Source organism: Phyllobates terribilis, unplaced genomic scaffold (genome assembly GCF_046119375.1).
Source record: "Phyllobates terribilis strain yellow unplaced genomic scaffold, ASM4611937v1 Scaffold_5518__1_contigs__length_51083, whole genome shotgun sequence".
Classification (NCBI taxonomy): domain Eukaryota; kingdom Metazoa; phylum Chordata; class Amphibia; order Anura; family Dendrobatidae; genus Phyllobates; species Phyllobates terribilis.
In genome coordinates, this window is record NW_027368265.1 from 1 (window position 1) to 19333 (window position 19333).

The window sequence follows — 19333 nt, forward strand, 5'->3', positions numbered from 1 at the left end:
TTTAAGAGCAAGGTTGGCTGGTTTGTCGCCCCTCAACGACATTCTAACAAACGGAAAAAAAAATCCGGATGAGACATACAAGATGCCTCGAATCTAAAAGATCTACTGTTCAATCTCAACAGAACCGGAGGATCAAGATTAAGAAGAATTGGGTGATGGTCCAATCCTACTTTGGTGATGTGCTTCACTGAGGCACTCGGCCATTCCAAGAAACCTTCCATATTAACCAAGACCCGGTCAAGGCGTTTAGCGACGTATTCCACAACCGTGTTACCCGAGACCAAGTAAAAGGGTTACCCAAGATCAATCAAGCCGATATTATCCACGAGGTCTTGGAAGTCTCTCGAGTCCGTATGGATCTCTCCCGAACCCCCATATGCTCATCCATATTAAGAATACAATTTAGGTCATCCCAAAGAAAATCGGGCCTTGGATAGAGTTACACTCCCCCTCAATAGAGCGCCAAAATGTTCTACGACAATGTACGGCAGGAGGTGCATAAGCAAAAATAAAATTCATAGTCTTCCCATCCTTAGTTATGGCATCTCGAAGAAAACGATGCTCAATCTTCTCGATAACCATTGAGACGAAATTCGAGTTCCAAACAATAAAAAGACCACCTGCACGTCCCGCCGAATCCACCACACACGAGTCTCTTAAACTGAGCTTACTACAGACCAAATTATCCCTAACACTCGACAACTTGGTCTCGAATTTCGCCATAACGTCAATACAATTTCTACGTATGAAGTAATTTGTATTTTTCGCAAAACCGGCCTTACCGGCACCGTGACAATTCCAAAGCAAGAAATTAATATCTTGGATATAAACGGGAATGACAGTCACTAATCCGAGATCACCTCGATTTCTTCCTACCCCGCCTAGGCCTATTGGCCGAGGGTAATGCTGACTAAGCACCATTCTGCTGCTTCATATTAACAGATGTAGATGGAGTACAACTAGTAACTGTGGGCTTCAACTCATTAATCTGGGATGTAAAACTTTCTTCAAAGCTCGGTCCAGAAGGCCCACTATCACTTGACACAACCTTTGTTTTCTCCAACCTTAGATTGTCAACGCACAGAGTAAGGTTTGGTTGCTCTTCCAAGGCTTTGGACCTTGGAATAGGCCCAACATCAGCAACTCCAGGGCACACTTCGCCAACTCAAAATCCAGTAAATTGCCAGGCCCAACCTCTTCATGAGTTGATTCAACATTTAACGCTACCAAACCAGGCTCCACTACAAATGGCAGGCCCAAGTACATCCTGGGTCGGATCCTCAATCAACGGCCCACCAGTTTTACCCACAAAACCTCCTCAAATCTGTCTCCTTGTTTCTAGCAGGCAAATAAGGTTCTGAATCCGTAGCTTCCATCATAATTTCAATACCAGCGTGAATCTTTACATGTCCACCTTTCATAGAATCCACCACTCCACCCTCCTCTGCTACAACTGTGTCAGGAGCAACAAGTACCAGATTGGCACTAACAGCCACATCCAAACCTTGTAACTCACGCTCGGTAAGACAACTTTTGTCTTCCCTGATAGCCTCAAAACGGCCGGTGAAGGTCTCCCGACTTGTTTGCAAAAGCAGATTTCCGGTGAGCTTCACCCTAATAGACCTGCGAGGTATCCAAAGCCGCTTGTTTGGACTTGCCACTTTTCAGACTCCTCACTAGTCTCATCACTCTTGTCCTGAGAAGAACTAGCAACCGGAAAACCATGCTCTGCTTCTCCGATGCTCTGTTTTGTCATGAAACTAGGACATTGTCTCTGAAAATGCCCAAAATGCCACAGTGAAGGAAGATAGCCCTTAGGTTTCCATACTCCAATCTGAATGAAGTTCCCTGGATGACAATGGAATCCACTAGTGGTTTTGCAAGGTTGATGTTCACGCAAACCCTCACAAATCTGGCCCTTTTCGCAAATAGGTGTTCTAATGTCCACCTTCACCGGTTCCCCAACAATAGATATGATATTGAGTATGGTGTTTTCCTCATAGAATACAAGTGGGAGATCAATGATCCTCACCCACACCGGAGTAAGCTAATTGAGTCCCTGCGTGGGTTGAACTCAGGATCCCAGGCTTTGTCAACAATGTAGTTCCCATAGGCGCACCAAGGTCCTTCCATAGAATTCGTTCAAAATCATCCTGATGTAACACCCCCAAATTACCTTGGGAATATTACCGCCAGTAACCCCGAATCATCGACCCGAAGTTACTAAGGCTTAGAACATTAAATAAAATAAAAACAAATACTCAATGTATTAATAATAAATAATTATCTTACAATGCAAAACCAAATCCCAAAAATAATAATATAGCGGAAGACTTAATCATAAACAGATCGTAACCTTGTTGAAACTGAAACAAACAAAATCTTCAACTGCCCTGCGCCCGAAATCTTCAATCCTTGAAGCTACCACCTGATGCGCCGTAAAGAGACGGATGACACCAGCCAACCATAAGGAAAAAAATAGTAGTTGGTTAGTCGAGAGACTATGCAGTGGGATTTATGTGATGCTCTATGTAGTCGTATCTAGTTAAACCTAACGGTTTCTCGAATAAAAAGCCGATAACCGAGGCAACTCCGACACTTCCACGGAATAAGGAAGAGATATAATAATATATATATATATGTATATATAACAAGAGAAGACTCCAAAAAGTTGAGTCTTATGGGAAGATATTAATATAATAACTGTGTGGGAACATTTTATATAATTCAAGCAATAGGTTTTGAAATCACCCCCATGAATAATTGGGTCAACGACCAACCTCACCGCATACGTGTTGTGCGAATTCAGATCGGAAAGATGACTTACTTACCCAGGAGGCCAGACAATTTTCCAAGTTGTACTAATTGTCCGGAACACATTAATTATGCACAAAAGTGCTTATCTTTCGTACTTCCAAAACGATTTACGTTGAAGCTTTTAATGATGTCTCGCAATGAGAACAAGGGAATAATCCCGATAATCGGCACCAGCTGTGTGCACCACCCTCATATAAGGATAAGGGTATGATCATGACCAAAAAGGCTATTAGGGCAAAATCCTCCTAATACCAGTTATAAAGAAACCACTAGACTCGCGAGGTACATAGTGTTCCTACGAATACTCGTTCTAACTATATAGTATATATATCCACAACAATCCACAACAAGTCCATCTATCACCCTAAGGTAATAATATAAATATCATCCTATATATAGTATATCCACTATATGCATTCAACCTAAATAACATTTATTTTAGGTTATTAAAGTTCCCAACACACAAGAGAATAATATTTTATCCCAACTTAATATAACAACCGATTCATTGTTAATTAAGACAAATATGGAATAAAAACAAATAGATAAGCAAGAGCGAACCGCCACTTGCCTTAGTTACGGGAATTGATCGGGATCTAAGATGGAGTTTGGAGCCTTGTCAACGAACTCGATCTTCAAGAATTTCAATCCAGCGCGATACTGAAGAAAAATCAATAAATTACCATCAATAATTTATTCCGATACGAATTTTCTAATAAGTTTGTATCATTGATTAACTAGATGGTATCTCTAAGTATGTTATTAAACACTATATAATATATACTATACAGTCTTTCGTAAAATATATATTATCTATTAATAGTGATTAATAAGATGATTAATGTATATAACTATGCACTTTAAGTAATCAACATGATTAAGTAGTACATGTGTATACTCTCTGAACGAAGCAGTATATATGATTAAGCAATACATGTATATACTTTTCTGAACGAATCAACACCTCTGTAGTTAACTATGTATATATAAGGAAACGTGGGTCTTTCAACCAAAACGTAACAGGGAAACGCACTCGGCAACTCACCGGAGGTGATGGCGGTGGTCTTGTGGTGGCACGGCAGCGACACGATGGCGATGGATAGGGCTGGGAACGGAACCGGAAGGGTTAGCACACCAGATCTATATATATACAAACCAAAAACTTTGAAAGCTCGGAGCTTTACCGACGGTTGACGACGACGACGGCGGTAGGCGGAACCACGGTGAAGACGACCACTAAATCGACTTCGACGGTGCCGCCGACGACTATGATAGCGGTGTACGGACTACGATCCGCTTGCCAAACCGGTGGCGCGGTGGTGATCTCGCCGGGATAACGTGGAGGAAGGAAGCTACGGTGTTTGGCAAGAGGAGGAAGAAGAAGTCTGGTGTGGAGAACGATCGACACAAAGGAGAAACGAAAGGGATGAAGAAACAGAGGAAAAAGCAAAACTCTCTGTTTTGTTTGTTTTGTGCGGCCGGAGAAAAGTTATAAATATATGTGGAATGGAGGTGGGTTTATATAGGGTAGAATAGATACCTCCAAACCCTAATTTTAATTAAGGAAATCACTAATAAACAAAATTTAATCTAATTAAATTTATGGAACCACTTTATGGTTGATACACCACAGATCACAGATACTACTCGTCGAGCATCTCCATGAGGTGCTCGTCGAGTATCTGTTGACGGCCAAAGAGACACATAGATCAGATAGTCTTTGGGAGGCCATCTGCTCGTCGAGTATCTCTCCAAGATGCTCGTCGAGAACCAATCCAACTTGCTCGTCGAGAACCTATCCAACACGCTCGTCGAGAACCTATCCAACGTGCTCATCGAGAACCTAGCAACGTGCTCGTCGAGAACCTCTCGACGGCCAAAGAGACACATAGATCAGATAGTCTTTGGGAGACTATCTGCTCGTCGAGTATCTCTCCAAGATGCTCGTCGAGTACCTATCCAAGATGCTCGTCGAGTACCTAACGACAGTTAAAGAGATACGTATAACAGATAGTCTCTGGGAGACTATCTGCTCAATTCATCCAAAAGATAACATTCATAAAATCAACTGAATATCAAAGTACCAAATTAACCTTCAGAAATAGAGGGTTATTACAATACTACCTCCTTAAGAAAAAGTTTCGACCCCGAAACTTGGCTAAAAGAACGACAAGAACGACAAGAATCAAACACAAAAATAGGGGTTATTACATCACTCACCCCTCAAGAAAAGTTTCGACCCGAAACTAAGCTGAAAATAACTCAGGGAAACGACTATGCATATAAGCTTCAGTCTCCCAAGTTTCCCAAGTCACCTGCTCGGAACCGGTCTTGGACCAAAGAACTCTGACGAGTGGAACATTCTTGCGACGTAACTGCTTGACCCTTTCTTCCAGGATAAGAACGGGTTGCTCTTCGTACGTTCCATTCTCCTGAATCTCGATGTCATCATAATTGAGAACATGAGAGTCATCTGGGACGTATTTCCTTAGCAACAATACATGGAAGACATTATGCACCGGGTGTGCTGATGGCGGTAATGCTAGACGATAAGCCAACGATCCAACTCTATCAAGAATTTCGAACGGTCCAACGTAGCGAGGGTTAAGCTTCCCACGCTTGCCGAACCTGAACACTCCCTTCGATGGAGATACACGGACGAATACCTTGTCGCCGACTATAAACTCAACATCTCTCCTCTTCAAGTCTGCATAGGACTTCTGTCTGCTCTGGGCTGTGAGCATCCTCTGTCTGATTAATGCGACATCTGTGGCAGTCCTTTCAACTAGCTCAGGACCCAACAAGATCTTGTCAGCATTCTCATCCAACAGATAGGCGATCTGCACTTCCGACCATACAAGGCTTCGAATGGAGCCATCTTGATGGTTGCATGCCAACTGTTGTTGTAGGTGAATTCTATCAGACTTAAACTACTTTCCCAACTGGAAGTTCGATCTAGGACACAAGCTCTCAACATGTCTTCAAGAGTCTGAATCGTCCTTTCTGACTGACCATCTGTTTGTGGATGAAAAGCAGTACTAAACCTCAGCTCGGTTCCCATGGCCTTATGCAATTCTTTCCAGAACCTTGACATGAAACGACCATCACGATCGGAGATTATGGTCTTAGGAGTACCGTGAAGACGCACAATCTCCTGCAGGAATACTTCGGCCAACTTTTGAGTTCCCCAAGTCGACTTGATGGCGACAAAATGAGCACTCTTAGTAAGTCTATCAATAACCACCCAGATAGCATCTTTCTGCCCTTGAGTCTTAGGCAGTCCAGTAACGAAGTCCATAGCAATGTCTTCCCACTTCCATACTGGTACCGGAAGAGGTTGCATCTCTCCACCTGGCCTACGGTGTTCAATCTTTACCCTTTGGCAAGTCAAACACCTTGACACGAACTCTGCAACATCCCATTTCATGTTCGGCCACCAGAAGTTCCTCTTCAAGTCTTTGTACATCTTACTTGATCCTGGATGTACCGAATATGCTGAAGAATGAGCTTCCTTCATGATCAGTTGACGCACTTCTGCTACATCAGGCACACAAATACGGTTCTGAAACCAAAGTGATCCATCATCCTGTATCACGAAACCAGGTGCTTTCCCGTCATGGACATCACTGCAAAGTTTGACCAAGACTAGATCATCCACTTGTTTCTCTCTAATCTGCTCTAGCAAGGTTGACTGCACTTCCAGCATGTTCAAGTGCCCTTGATGACGATCGAACCACACTTCAGTCTCACTTCTCAATAGTTCACGTTGCAATTCCGGCTGAGCAGTGAGCAAAGCTATAGCCGTTTCATGCTTTGGCTTCCTACTCAAAGCATCGGCTACAACGTTGGCCTTTCCTGGATGGTAGAGTAACTCGATATCATAATCCTTGATCAACTCCAACCATCGACGTTGTCTCATATTCAACTCCTTCTGAGTGAACACATATTTCAAGCTCTTATGGTCAGTGAATATCTGGCAACGCACACCATAGAGATAGTGTCTCCAGATCTTAAGAGCGAACACCACAGCTGCTAACTCGAGGTCATGGGTAGGGTAGTTTGCTTCATATGGCTTTAGCTGTCGAGAAGCATATGCTATAGCTTTCCCATTCTGCATGAGTACGCATCCCAAACCTTGTTTCGAAGCATCACTGTAAACCACATAACCATCTGTGCCCTCTGGCAGAGCTAACACTGGTGCAGATGTCAAACACTTCTTCAACTTCTGAAAACTGGTCTCACAAGCTTCATTCCAGATAAATTTCTTGTGAACCTTGCGCAATAGAGCGGTCATAGGTAAGGCGATCTTTGAAAATCCCTCGACAAACCGTCTGTAGTAGCCCGCAAGTCCCAAGAAACTACGAACTTCTTTCACATTCTGAGGCTGTTTCCAGTTAGCAACCGCTTCGATCTTCTGAGGATCAACCATCACACCATTCTCGTTAATCACGTGACCCAAGAAGGCAACTTCCTTCAACCAGAAACCACATTTGGACAACTTGGCGTACAACTGGTTTTCCCGAAGAACTGATAAGACAATGCGAAGGTGCTCTTCATGAGTATGCCTGTCTAGAGAGTAGACCAGGATGTCGTCAATGAACACCACAACAATCTTGTCAAGATACTGCTGGAAACATCTATGCGTCAGGTCCATGAACACAGCAGGGGCATTAGTTAGTCCAAATGGCATAACTACAAACTCGTAGTGGCCATAACGTGTCCGGAATGCAGTTCTCGGAATATCCTCCTCTCGAACCCTGAGCTGGTGGTAACCTGATCTCAGATCGATTTTGGAGAAGACTTTAGCACCCTGTAACTGGTCTAGGAGATCATCAATTCTAGGCAAAGGATACTTGTTCTTGATGGTGACTTTGTTTAGCTCGCGATAATCAATGCAAAGCCTAAACGATCCATCCTTCTTCTTGACAAACAAGACGGGAGCACCCCAAGGCGATGCACTTGGTCGAATATAGCCTTTCTCAAGCAACTCTTCAAGCTGCTTCTTCAGCTCTTGCATCTCTATTGGAGCCATACGGTAGGGTGCCTTAGAGATTGGCGCCGTCCCGGGTTCCAACTCAATAGTAAACTCCACGTCACGATTCGGGGGTAGACCTGGGATTTCTTCCGGAAAGACATCCGCAAATTCTCGCACAATAGGAATGTCGTGAACCAAAACTTCACCTTTCTTGGGCGCATCTAAATAGCACAAATACCGGACACAACCTTGTCGCAGTAGCTTAAACGCTGCCATAGCATTAATTAAGTTCCCGTTATCGGAGTCATTCCGACCTTTGAACTTACACACATGATGGCCCCCAGATGAAACTGTCACTGTCCTCGTACAAAAGTCAATCACCGCCGCATGACGTGTCAGCTAATCCATCCCGAGAATAATGTCGTATGGAGCCATGGCAATGCAGATTAAATCAGCTTCGAATTCCCGACCTTGGAGTGTCACTGGAATCTCGACAACTGTCTAGTTCCTATTAACTGTTCTCCATTGGGAAGATTTACTACGAATGGTTCGCATGTATCATTGCATTTTAGTCCTAACTTACTAACACATCGTTCAGAAATAAAGGAATGTGTAGCACCAGAATCAAATAATATGCAAACTGACGTAGAAAGAAGGTATAGAGTACCTTGAGTCACTGGGGCATTCGGACCATCAGCCTCACGCATCTCATATAACCGCTGACCTGGACTGCTTGAAGCAAGTGGAACCTTACCCCTGTCTTGGGCATTCGGTTGCACAACAGTAGTAGAAGTTCTAGCGGGTTTTTGCTGATGTCGGTCGTTATAGCTCACTGATCCCTGTCGAGACTCAACCCCATACTGTCTCTCCTTAGGGCAGTATGACTTCACATGCCCTTCCTTTCCACAAGAAAAGCAGGTCTTTCTTGGCTTTGGACACACGTTACTCTTGTGTCCAGGAACTCCACAGTTGTAACATTGAATTGAGCCCTTACTTCGATCAGAATGTCGAGTCGATACTGACTGAGTTGTCTCGGTCTTTGCTCGGCCTGATTTCGAGAAATTGGAGGGAGGTGTCGGACGCTTGAGTCCACTATGTTGATGGTTACCAGTACCACGACGTTGTTGGTCAAGCTCTGCCTTTTCTTCTTCCAAGGACGACTCCATACGAAGAGTCTCATCAATGAACTCCTCAAGAGTGGAACAGCCATGACGTAACATCATCGACTTCAGTCTCGGATTCAACCAATTCATGAAGTACCGGATTTTCGTTTCCTCAGTGTTGGTGATGTCGGAATAGTGCAACAAATGATTGAACTTTGCCGCTAGCTCGGTCACATTCAGCCCTTGGTTCTTTGGGTAGAGGAACTCTTTGCGCTTCTCCTCCCTTAGTGCTTTGGAGAAGAAACGGTCCATCATCTTAGTCTTGAACATCTCCCAGTTCAATCCAGGGCGATCAGCTAACCCTGTAGACTCCCACCATTCACTCGCCACATCTTTCAAAGATAGCGAGGCTATGTGCACCTTCTCAGCTTCTGTGCACACAATGTTTTTGAACAGACGATCCATGTGCCCGAACCAGTAAGAGACTCTCACACCATCCCCGGTTCCATCATAAGAGTCAGGCTTCAAAGCGCTAATAGCTCTCACTGCTCGGTTATAGCTCCTGCCTGACTTCTTACCACGAGCGCGAGATGCAGACTCCTCGGTTTCCGCATCAATTGACGGAGTAGGGACCGCTGGAATTGGTGGCACCCCGTGAGTGGTTAGTCCAGCAACTGTCTGAACCACTATCTGCTTGATGGCCTCAAGGGTGGCAGCATTGAGGACAACTGGAGCAGTTGGGTTAGTGGGTGGGGTAGCATGACCTGCCGGCAGATTGGCACGATCTTGATCCTGATTCTCCTGACGGTTTCGGGAACTGGACCCCGATTCTTGCACTTCGGCACTAGCAGCCGGAATCCGCGAGGTATTGCTTACCCCCGCACGTCGTGAGGCGTTCTTCTTATTAGCCATCTGGTTAAGATAATAAATGTTAGGTTCGAAAATTATCCCAACATTTATTATGACTCGTGAATCTATAAGATTCAAATCATGATAGAGAATGAATAAAGTCGGGAAATATAGAATGGAAGGATCTGATCTTCCTACACTTCAAGTGGAATAGAACCATCATCACACGGGCGGGCAGAAGTTTTCAAGACATTTTAAGGGGATTTGGTAGGATAAAAATCCTTGAGTTTAAATAATTATTTATTCAAAATAACGTTTTACAAAAACATCATGACGTATTAAAAATATTTTGGAAGAATATTTAAAAGACGTTTTAAAAAGTTTAGCTCTGATACCATAATTGTAACACCCCCAAATTACCTTGGGAATATTACCGCCAGTAACCCCGAATCATCGACCCGAAGTTACTAAGGTTTAGAACATTAAATAAAATAAAAACAAATACTCAATGTATTAATAATAAATAATTGTCTTACAATGCAAAACCAAATCCCAAAAATAATAATATAGCGGAAGACTTAATCATAAACAGATCGTAACCTTGTTGAAACTGAAACAAACAAAATCTTCAACTGCCCTGCGCCCGAAATCTTCAATCCTTGAAGCTACCACCTGATGCGCCGTAAAGAGACGGATGACACCAGCCAACCATAAGGAAAAAAATAGTGGTTGGTTAGTCGAGAGACTATGCAGTGGGATTTATGTGATGCTCTATGTAGTCGTATCTAGTTAAACCTAACGGTTTCTCGAATAAAAAGCCGATAACCGAGGCAACTCCGACACTTCCACGGAATAAGGAAGAGATATAATAATATATATATATATGTATATATAACAAGAGAAGACTCCAAAAAGTTGAGTCTTATGGGAAGATATTAATATAATATTAATATAATAACTGTGTGGGAACATTTTATATAATTCAAGCAATAGGTTTTGAAATCACCCCCATGAATAATTGGGTCAACGACCAACCTCACCGCATACGTGTTGTGCGAATTCAGATCGGAAAGATGACTTACTTACCCAGGAGGCCAGACAATTTTCCAAGTTGTACTAATTGTCCGGAACACATAAATTATGCACAAAAGTGCTTATCTTTCGTACTTTCAAAACGATTTACGTTGAAGATTTTAATGATGTTCTCGCAATGAGAACAAGGGAATAATCCCGATAATCGGCACCAGCTGTGTGCACCACCCTCATATAAGGATAAGGGTATGATCATGACCAAAAAGGCTATTAGGGCAAAATCCTCCTAATACCAGTTATAAAGAAACCACTAGACCTCGCGAGGTACATAGTGTTCCTACGAATACTCGTTCTAACTATATAGTATACATATCCACAACAATCCACAACAAGTCCATCTATCACCCTAAGGTAATAATATAAATATCATCATATATATAGTATATCCACTATATGCATAAACCTAAATAACATTTATTTTAGGTTATTAAAGTTCCCAACACACAAGAGAATAATATTTTATCCCAACTTAATATAACAACCGATTCATTGTTAATTAAGACAAATATGGAATAAAAGCAAATAGATAAGCAAGAGCGAACCGCCACTTGCCTTAGTTACGGGAATTGATCGGGATCTAAGATGGAGTTTGGAGCCTTGTCAACGAACTCGATCTTCAAGAATTTCAATCCAGCGCGATACCGAAGAAAAATCAATAAATTACCATCAATAATTTATTCCGATACGAATTTTCTAATAAGTTTGTATCATTGATTAACTAGATGGTATCTCTAAGTATGTTATTAAACACTATATAATATATACTATACAGTCTTTCGTAAAATATATATTATCTATTAATAGTGATTAATAAGATGATTAATGTATATAACTATGCACTTTAAGTAATCAACATGATTAAGTAGTACATGTGTATACTCTCTGAACGAAGCAGTATATATGATTAAGCAATACATGTATATACTTTTCTGAACGAATCAACACCTCTGTAGTTAACTATGTATATATAAGGAAACGTGGGTCTTTCAACCAAAACGTAACAGGGAAACGCACTCGGCAACTCACCGGAGGTGATGGCGGTGGTCTTGTGGTGGCACGGCAGCGACACGATGGCGATGGATAGGGCTGGGAACGGAACCGGAAGGGTTAGCACACCAGATCTATATATATACAAACCAAAAACTTTGAAAGCTCGGAGCTTTACCGACGGTTGACGACGACGACGGCGGTAGGCGGAACCACGGTGAAGACGACCACTAAATCGACTTCGACGGTGCCGCCGACGACTATGATAGCGGTGTACGGACTACGATCCGCTTGCCAAACCGGTGGCGCGGTGGTGATCTCGCCGGGATAACGTGGAGGAAGGAAGCTACGGTGTTTGGCAAGAGGAGGAAGAAGAAGTCTGGTGTGGAGAACGATCGACACAGAGGAGAAACGAAAGGGATGAAGAAACAGAGGAAAAAGCAAAACTCTCTGTTTTGTTTGTTTTGTGCGGCCGGAGAAAAGTTATAAATATATGTGGAACGGAGGTGGGTTTATATAGGGGTAGAATAGATACCTCCAAACCCTAATTTTAATTAAGGAAATCACTAATAAACAAAATTTAATCTAATTAAATTTATGGAACCACTTTATGGTTGATACACCACAGATCACAGATACTACTCGTCGAGCATCTCCATGAGGTGCTCGTCGAGTATCTGTTGACGGCCAAAGAGACACATAGATCAGATAGTCTTTGGGAGGCCATCTGCTCGTCGAGTATCTCTCCAAGATGCTCGTCGAGAACCAATCCAACTTGCTCGTCGAGAACCTATCCAACACGCTCGTCGAGAACCTATCCAACGTGCTCGTCGAGAACCTAGCAACGTGCTCGTCGAGAACCTCTCGACGGCCAAAGAGACACATAGATCAGATAGTCTTTTGGAGACTATCTGCTCGTCGAGTATCTCTCCAAGATGCTCGTCGAGTACCTATCCAAGATGCTCGTCGAGTACCTAACGACAGTTAAAGAGATACGTATAACAGATAGTCTCTGGGAGACTATCTGCTCAATTCATCCAAAAGATAACATTCATAAAATCAACTGAATATCAAAGTACCAAATTAACCTTCAGAAATAGAGGGTTATTACAATACTACCTCCTTAAGAAAAAGTTTCGACCCCGAAACTTGGCTAAAAGAACGACAAGAACGACAAGAATCAAACACAAAAATAGGGGTTATTACACCTGACAGGCGTAAAACGGTCGCTGGTCCTATCAAAGATAATCCAACTAAACAATCCACTAGTAAAGTGGTAAGTCGGAGTCGAATCCCAAGAGAGCCACAACGATAGCTTATTTCAATTGTGTTACCTAGTAGTAACTAGGGGGTTTTGTATGTTGTTATCTAACTAGCAATATTAAAACGATGATTGTTGGATTTGTAAACTATAACGATGGAAAGCTCACTCTTTTAGTATCAGCGCATTATTCTTATGGAAAATTGATCATTGAATTCTATTAATCCTATATTCTTAACTAAATAATCCAGTTGTCCTACTCTTTGTTCGTAATTAGCAACTAGTCCAAATAGTCCTAGAAACCCTTGTTGTAAGCAATAATCAAAGAAATCCTAAGGTTCAAAAGCACAACAGCATAAATAAGTAGGCATATGCAATACCATTGGCAAATCACCGATACTCGACATAGGTTTATAATCTCTACAAAAGAAGCAATCGTAAAAAGTCTATGCTAATTCTGATTGCTACCTAAAAGACAAGACTTTTCAAATCGAATTATCAAGCCTAGCAATATGAATGAATAATAATCAACCTAGTTTGCAACCTAGATAAAATCAAGATCAATTAATAGTCAATAAAACACAAGAGATCATAAAACAATGCTGAAATTAACTTTAGAATAAAAACATAAGAATTCTCACAAACAAATCCTAAAACAGTGGCTTCAGCCTTAAGAGTGAACTATAGAGAAGTTAGCTAGACATAGCCATATAAAGCATTGAATAATATGGAAGAATAATGGAGAAACAAACCGGGGAAGATGGTAAAGGTAGAACCTTTCTTTGAGGTTGATGCTGAATTCTCTAAATGAATGAATGATGAATTATGAATTAAGTCATGAAAGATCGATTCTAACCTAATTTCTAAAGGCTTATATAGTATCTAATAAAAGGGAAATAAAATAAATCAAAATAAATCAAAAGATGTGGAAAAAACTAATAAAATCTCGGATAAAATCTTCGTATTTGGGTCGTCCCATGTCCGCGTCCGATCGTGACAATGCTCCAGTTCTTAGGTTCGTGGCATGTCGCGATCGTGATAGGGAGTCGTGATCGTGATAGGTCAACTAAAGCTAAGTCGCGATCGTGATGGATTGTCTCGGTCGTGACAGCTTCAACTGAGGCTGACTCTCGGTCATGATGACTCCATCTCGGTCGTGACAGCTTCTCCTGAGATGGTCTTCGTCTTCTACAAGCATCAAGGCAGATCGGCTTCGCCTCTCGGCTTCTCCTTCGGTGTAGGCGTGGTATACTTCCTCTAGCTCCATCCAGAATGCACTAAAAGTGGAGTACAACCGGGATCTCCATGATAAAACCACAAAATACCGCTTACGAGCATCCCGCTAATCCATAAGTAAACTCCAACCTAGATTCCGGGAATACCACTCGTTAAGCACCTAAACACCACTATTCCTAAGCTAATAGTCGCTAGTTAACACCATATAATAAGCTCCTATCAAACTTCCCCCACACCTAAACCTTGCTCGTCCTCGAGTAAGCAAAATAAAGCTCACTCCTCCTAAAAGCACAAAGGTCTATAGTAAGTGTAGAGACAGCCTGCTAGCGACTATACTTCAAACTCCAAGTGTAAAAATGAGCACTAACCTAACTCCTATCTATCTTCTTATCTCTCCGAGATGACCTACCCAAATACTTCCTTATGTCTCCACTTCTTATGTCACCACTCCATACAATGTAAAATCGAATCAAGTGATGTGCAAATAAGGGGCAAGTGGACATCCTAATCTCCTCTAAGGGTAAGGGTATATAAATCATGATAATAAAGATAAAATCGAGTCTCTCACTCGCTTATACACTTCTTATTCCTCCTCTTCAATTAATGTCCTAAATCACTAAATAATATGAACAATCCATACATCACAACCACCAATCCTAATTCAGAAATCTGCATAGCACAACAACAACAATATGCATCCAACTCCAAGAAATAGAAATCTAATCCTAGAATCTAATACAACCGCCAATAGTGTGTAACAATTATGATGAACTAATGAAAGGGTGAGCATGCGAAGTGTGGATAATAATAAGCTCAATAATATAGAGGAATAAAAGGCTAAACTAACTTCTTATCCCTCCTTGGTGAATCCTAAAATCCGAGACAATCCTTCAACTCCCTTCTTATGTCTCCGATGCCAATAAAAGATGCAATCAAATAAATAATCACAAAACAATGTAATCACGACGCCCTTTCGAGTTTTCACCAAAATTCTAAGTGGCTATGAACTATTTCTTTTCTCTCTTTTCTTATTTTTTTTATTTTTTTCGGGCACCCACCTTTTCCTTTTTAATCCATTCTTACTTGCTTGGTTTTTATTCTTTTTATTTTTAATTCTCAATTCTCAGTGAGAATTAAGAATTTGAAGAGCTCGATGACCTCAAAAATGAAGAGATAGTTAATGCCCACTATTGGAAATTATTTTTGAAAGAATAAGAATCAACAATAAAATTTCGATAAAAAGTATCATAGTAATATCAATAAAAGTTTGCTTACCCTCCAAAATGATAATTGGGTACCCAGTTGTTCAGATGAAGCATAATCGAGAGCTAAGAGGAGTGAAGTCAAAGATGCACAACTCACATAGAGCGCTAGAAGGAAGTTTTTCTTTTTAAGAAGGAAGTAAGGAAGGTAGCTATTCCTAGAGGATCTTCCTTCATTAGATCAAACATTTTAGAAAGCTATAGAAATCAAACCCTAACTTTGAGGTGTGTATAAATATCCCCTCTTCATTAATAGATGTCATTTTAAAAATTTTAAATATGGATTAATAAATGAAATTTTAGACTATTTTATCTTTTTTTAAATGAACATATTATTAATCCCTAATGCAAGTAATACCATGATATAGTGAATGATATAATCCACAAGTATATTAAAAATGGTGTAGTAATTAGTACTTATGAAAGAGTGGAATATATCAACTATGTATATTAAAATATTACATGAGATTATATATTAGAGATATATTTAGAAAAATGGTGAAAATATGTAAAATGACATACATTTTCAAACAAAATTAAAGAATTAAATGACATATGTTGGTAAATGGAGGGAGTTCCATTTTTGGAGGTATTTCCTTCACTAAAACCAGTTATCAGGAAGTGAACTGAATGAGCTCCCAAATCCCTAGACCTCTCCTTTTCATACGGATTTCTGGGGCGCATGTCAGAAAGTGTGGGTGCAGGTCATTTTTTTCTGCAAAACTTTTGCAGAGCCTTTTCCTGCATAGCTGAAAGCGGCTGAATGGGTAAAAACCAGTTCTGCAAAAAGTTTTGCAGAAAACATGACCTGCGCCCCACACTTTTCTGACGTGCGCCCCAGAAAGCCCTTTTTATAAGAAGAGCCTAAATCCTCCCTTTCTCTGATTCTCCATTAAGGGTCAGTGCCTCGTGATAGACATTTACTCTTTTGTTGATATTCTCCACTAGGATGCTTAAGAGCAGTTGGGTAGCGGGAGAAAAATATTATCCATTTGGTTCTATAGCTTCTTATTTCCGGTAGTTCGATCATATAATTTTATACAAAATTTTACATGTTCAAAATTCTTGGAGATCTCTCTTCAAAAAAAAATAGTTGAATCTCATTATAAAGACCATTTGAAACTTTGAATAGTAATCGTATCATGTTTCTATTATTAGGAAATAAAATATATACATTACTGATTTTATTTCCCGTATCTAGTTGTTACTGATTTCCTGTAGGTTGTTACAGATTTCATTAGCTTGATTTCCTCGCTTGTATAACTGACCCTATCATATATACTGATGTAATCCCAGATCAATATTGTATCAATTATTCTTTCATTCTTATGGTATCAGATTCTTGATCTCGATCCTTCCCTTCCCTCGATCAAACACAATGACGACCGAGTCATTATCAGCAAACCAAATCCCTAATCCTTATGAGCCAACTAAGCCCTTCACATTCGTAACTCTTTCGAATGTCACACCTTTCAAAACTGTGAACTATCTAAACTGGGGCAGGCAAGTCGAAGCAATCCTTGATGGATTCGACTTATACAAGTTCGCAGATGGATCCTACCCAGCTCCACCAGAGATGACTCTGTCCACTGCCGATACACCAGTTCAGATTCCAAACCCTTCTTATCAATCCTGGAAGCGCCAAGATCGCTTAGTTTATGGGGCGATTCTCCCCACTCTGTCTGATTCAGTGGCTTCACTCGTCACTCAGACTCGCACTACGGCGGAGCTCTAGTCTGTCCTGAAGAGCACATTTGCCAAATCATCCAGGGGACACAAGAAGTTGCTTAAAGACCGGCTGCGGTCTATCACCAAGGGCGAACTCAGCATCACAGAGTTCATGCACCAGATCCCACCGTTGTGGACCTTCTCGCCTCAATTGGATCTCCGATGCCGGAGGAAGATGTCATCGATCAGGTATTACGTGGTCTTGATTCATCTTTTCAGGCTGTCATAGATGGTGTTAATGCCAGGGACAATCCTATTGTCTTTGATGAGTTACACGAGAAACTGCTGAATCGAGAGCTATCCATCAAAATGGAACAACGTCTCGCAATTGGCCGTGCAACAACAATGATGGAGAGGACCAACTTTCCTCTGAATTCCGCTGCCCAGACTCAATGGTCCTCGTCCTCGCAGTCGCACAACAACAAGTCGCATTCGCACAACGACAACACCAACTGGCGTCCACCTGCGAAACACAACAGCGGCAACAATGGTGGCTTCTCTGGTCCCAAATCTGGAAACAAATACCTTGGTAAATGTCAATGGTGCAAGGAGGTGGGACATATGATGTCGTAGTGCCACCAATTCCGAACTCAAAACCCTGGAGTTCAGATTCCGCCCCATCTGCAGTGGCAACCTCACCGGAATCCACAAGCCAATCAGATGGCGCCTGGTGGTTCACAGACTTCTTTCCTGGTAGATTCTGGTGCCACGCACCATGTCACGCAAGACCTGAGCAACATGGTTGTTTATCATCCGTATAGTGGGCCTGATTCGCTATTGATGGGAGACGGTACCGGTCTAAACATTTTACATTCAGGCACTCTAAAACTTCATGATATTTCACTGCCTAACACTTTACATGTCCCTGATATTAGTCACAATATTTTATCAGTATCCAAGCTTACAAAACAAACCAATAGTGATGTCCATTTTTATCCTGATTCGTTTATTGTGACTGATTTACAGAGCAGCAGAGTGAAGGCTAAGGGACCTTGCATTAATGATGTTTATGTGTGGCCTTCTGTATCACCATCCGTCCATCACCTCCACCTCAATAAGCCCGAAGATTGGCATCACAGATTTGGCCACCCATCACAGATTGGCATCACAGAAAAGTAATTGTTTGGGATTAATAAAACCATTTCCAACACAACTGCATTTATAAGAACTAAGCACTTTATTTCTCCTTTCAGGAAGTCTACAAGAATATATCAGGGAGACTCAAATCCAAAGATATGTTAAGGAGACTCATCGGGTACTGTATACCATATGCTCTTCAAGAAAATGTATCAATCTGACCAGAAAACAAATGCAAAATGTTTCAACTTTTGGAGCGAGCTTTTTTAGAACAGTGTCGCATGAAAAAATGTCATTCAACTAGTGGCAGAGCTTGACCATAATCCCAAATTTTATATTGAATATCGACGATGTTTCACTTCTGAGCCTGCCAAGTCTAGAGGAACTCAAGAAGCAGTGTTTGAACAACCGCCAGACAAAACCCCCGGCCCTAATGGATTCCCGATTGATTTTTATAGAAGATTCTGGCTCATTATTCGTCCTTTATTTGAGGCCGTTAAAGCATTTTTCCATTCCAAGAGACTTCTCTCCCACTGGAACCACGCCTTCATCGCCCCTATTCCTAAAAATGATAACCCAATTAACATTAATCACTACCGTCTCATTAGCTTGTGTAATTCTTCATATAAAATCCTGTCAAACTCCTTCTTAACAGAATTTACCTCTTATGCCAAAATTCATATCTAAATTCCAAAGCGCTTTTGTAGAAGGCAGACTTATTCATGACAATATTCTCGTTGCGCATGAATTTTTTTCACTCGTTCCATAATAACAACTCTAAAACCACAAAATGGATGGCTATTAAAATAGATTTGGAAAAACATATGAAAAATTAAACTGGAACTTCCTCTTCTCGGTACTCCTCACTTTTGGATTTTCACAAGATTGGATCTCTGTGATCCAACAACTTATTACAACCCCTAAATTATCAGTCCTCACTAACAAT

At 41.3% G+C, this 19333-nt stretch overlaps 1 pseudogene; it reads right to left on the reverse strand.

Moving 5' to 3' along the window:
* Positions 1–3694: 3694 nt before the first annotated feature.
* Positions 3695–15639, reverse strand: LOC141250275 (uncharacterized; annotated as a pseudogene).
* Between the last annotated feature and the right edge of the window lie 3694 nt (positions 15640–19333).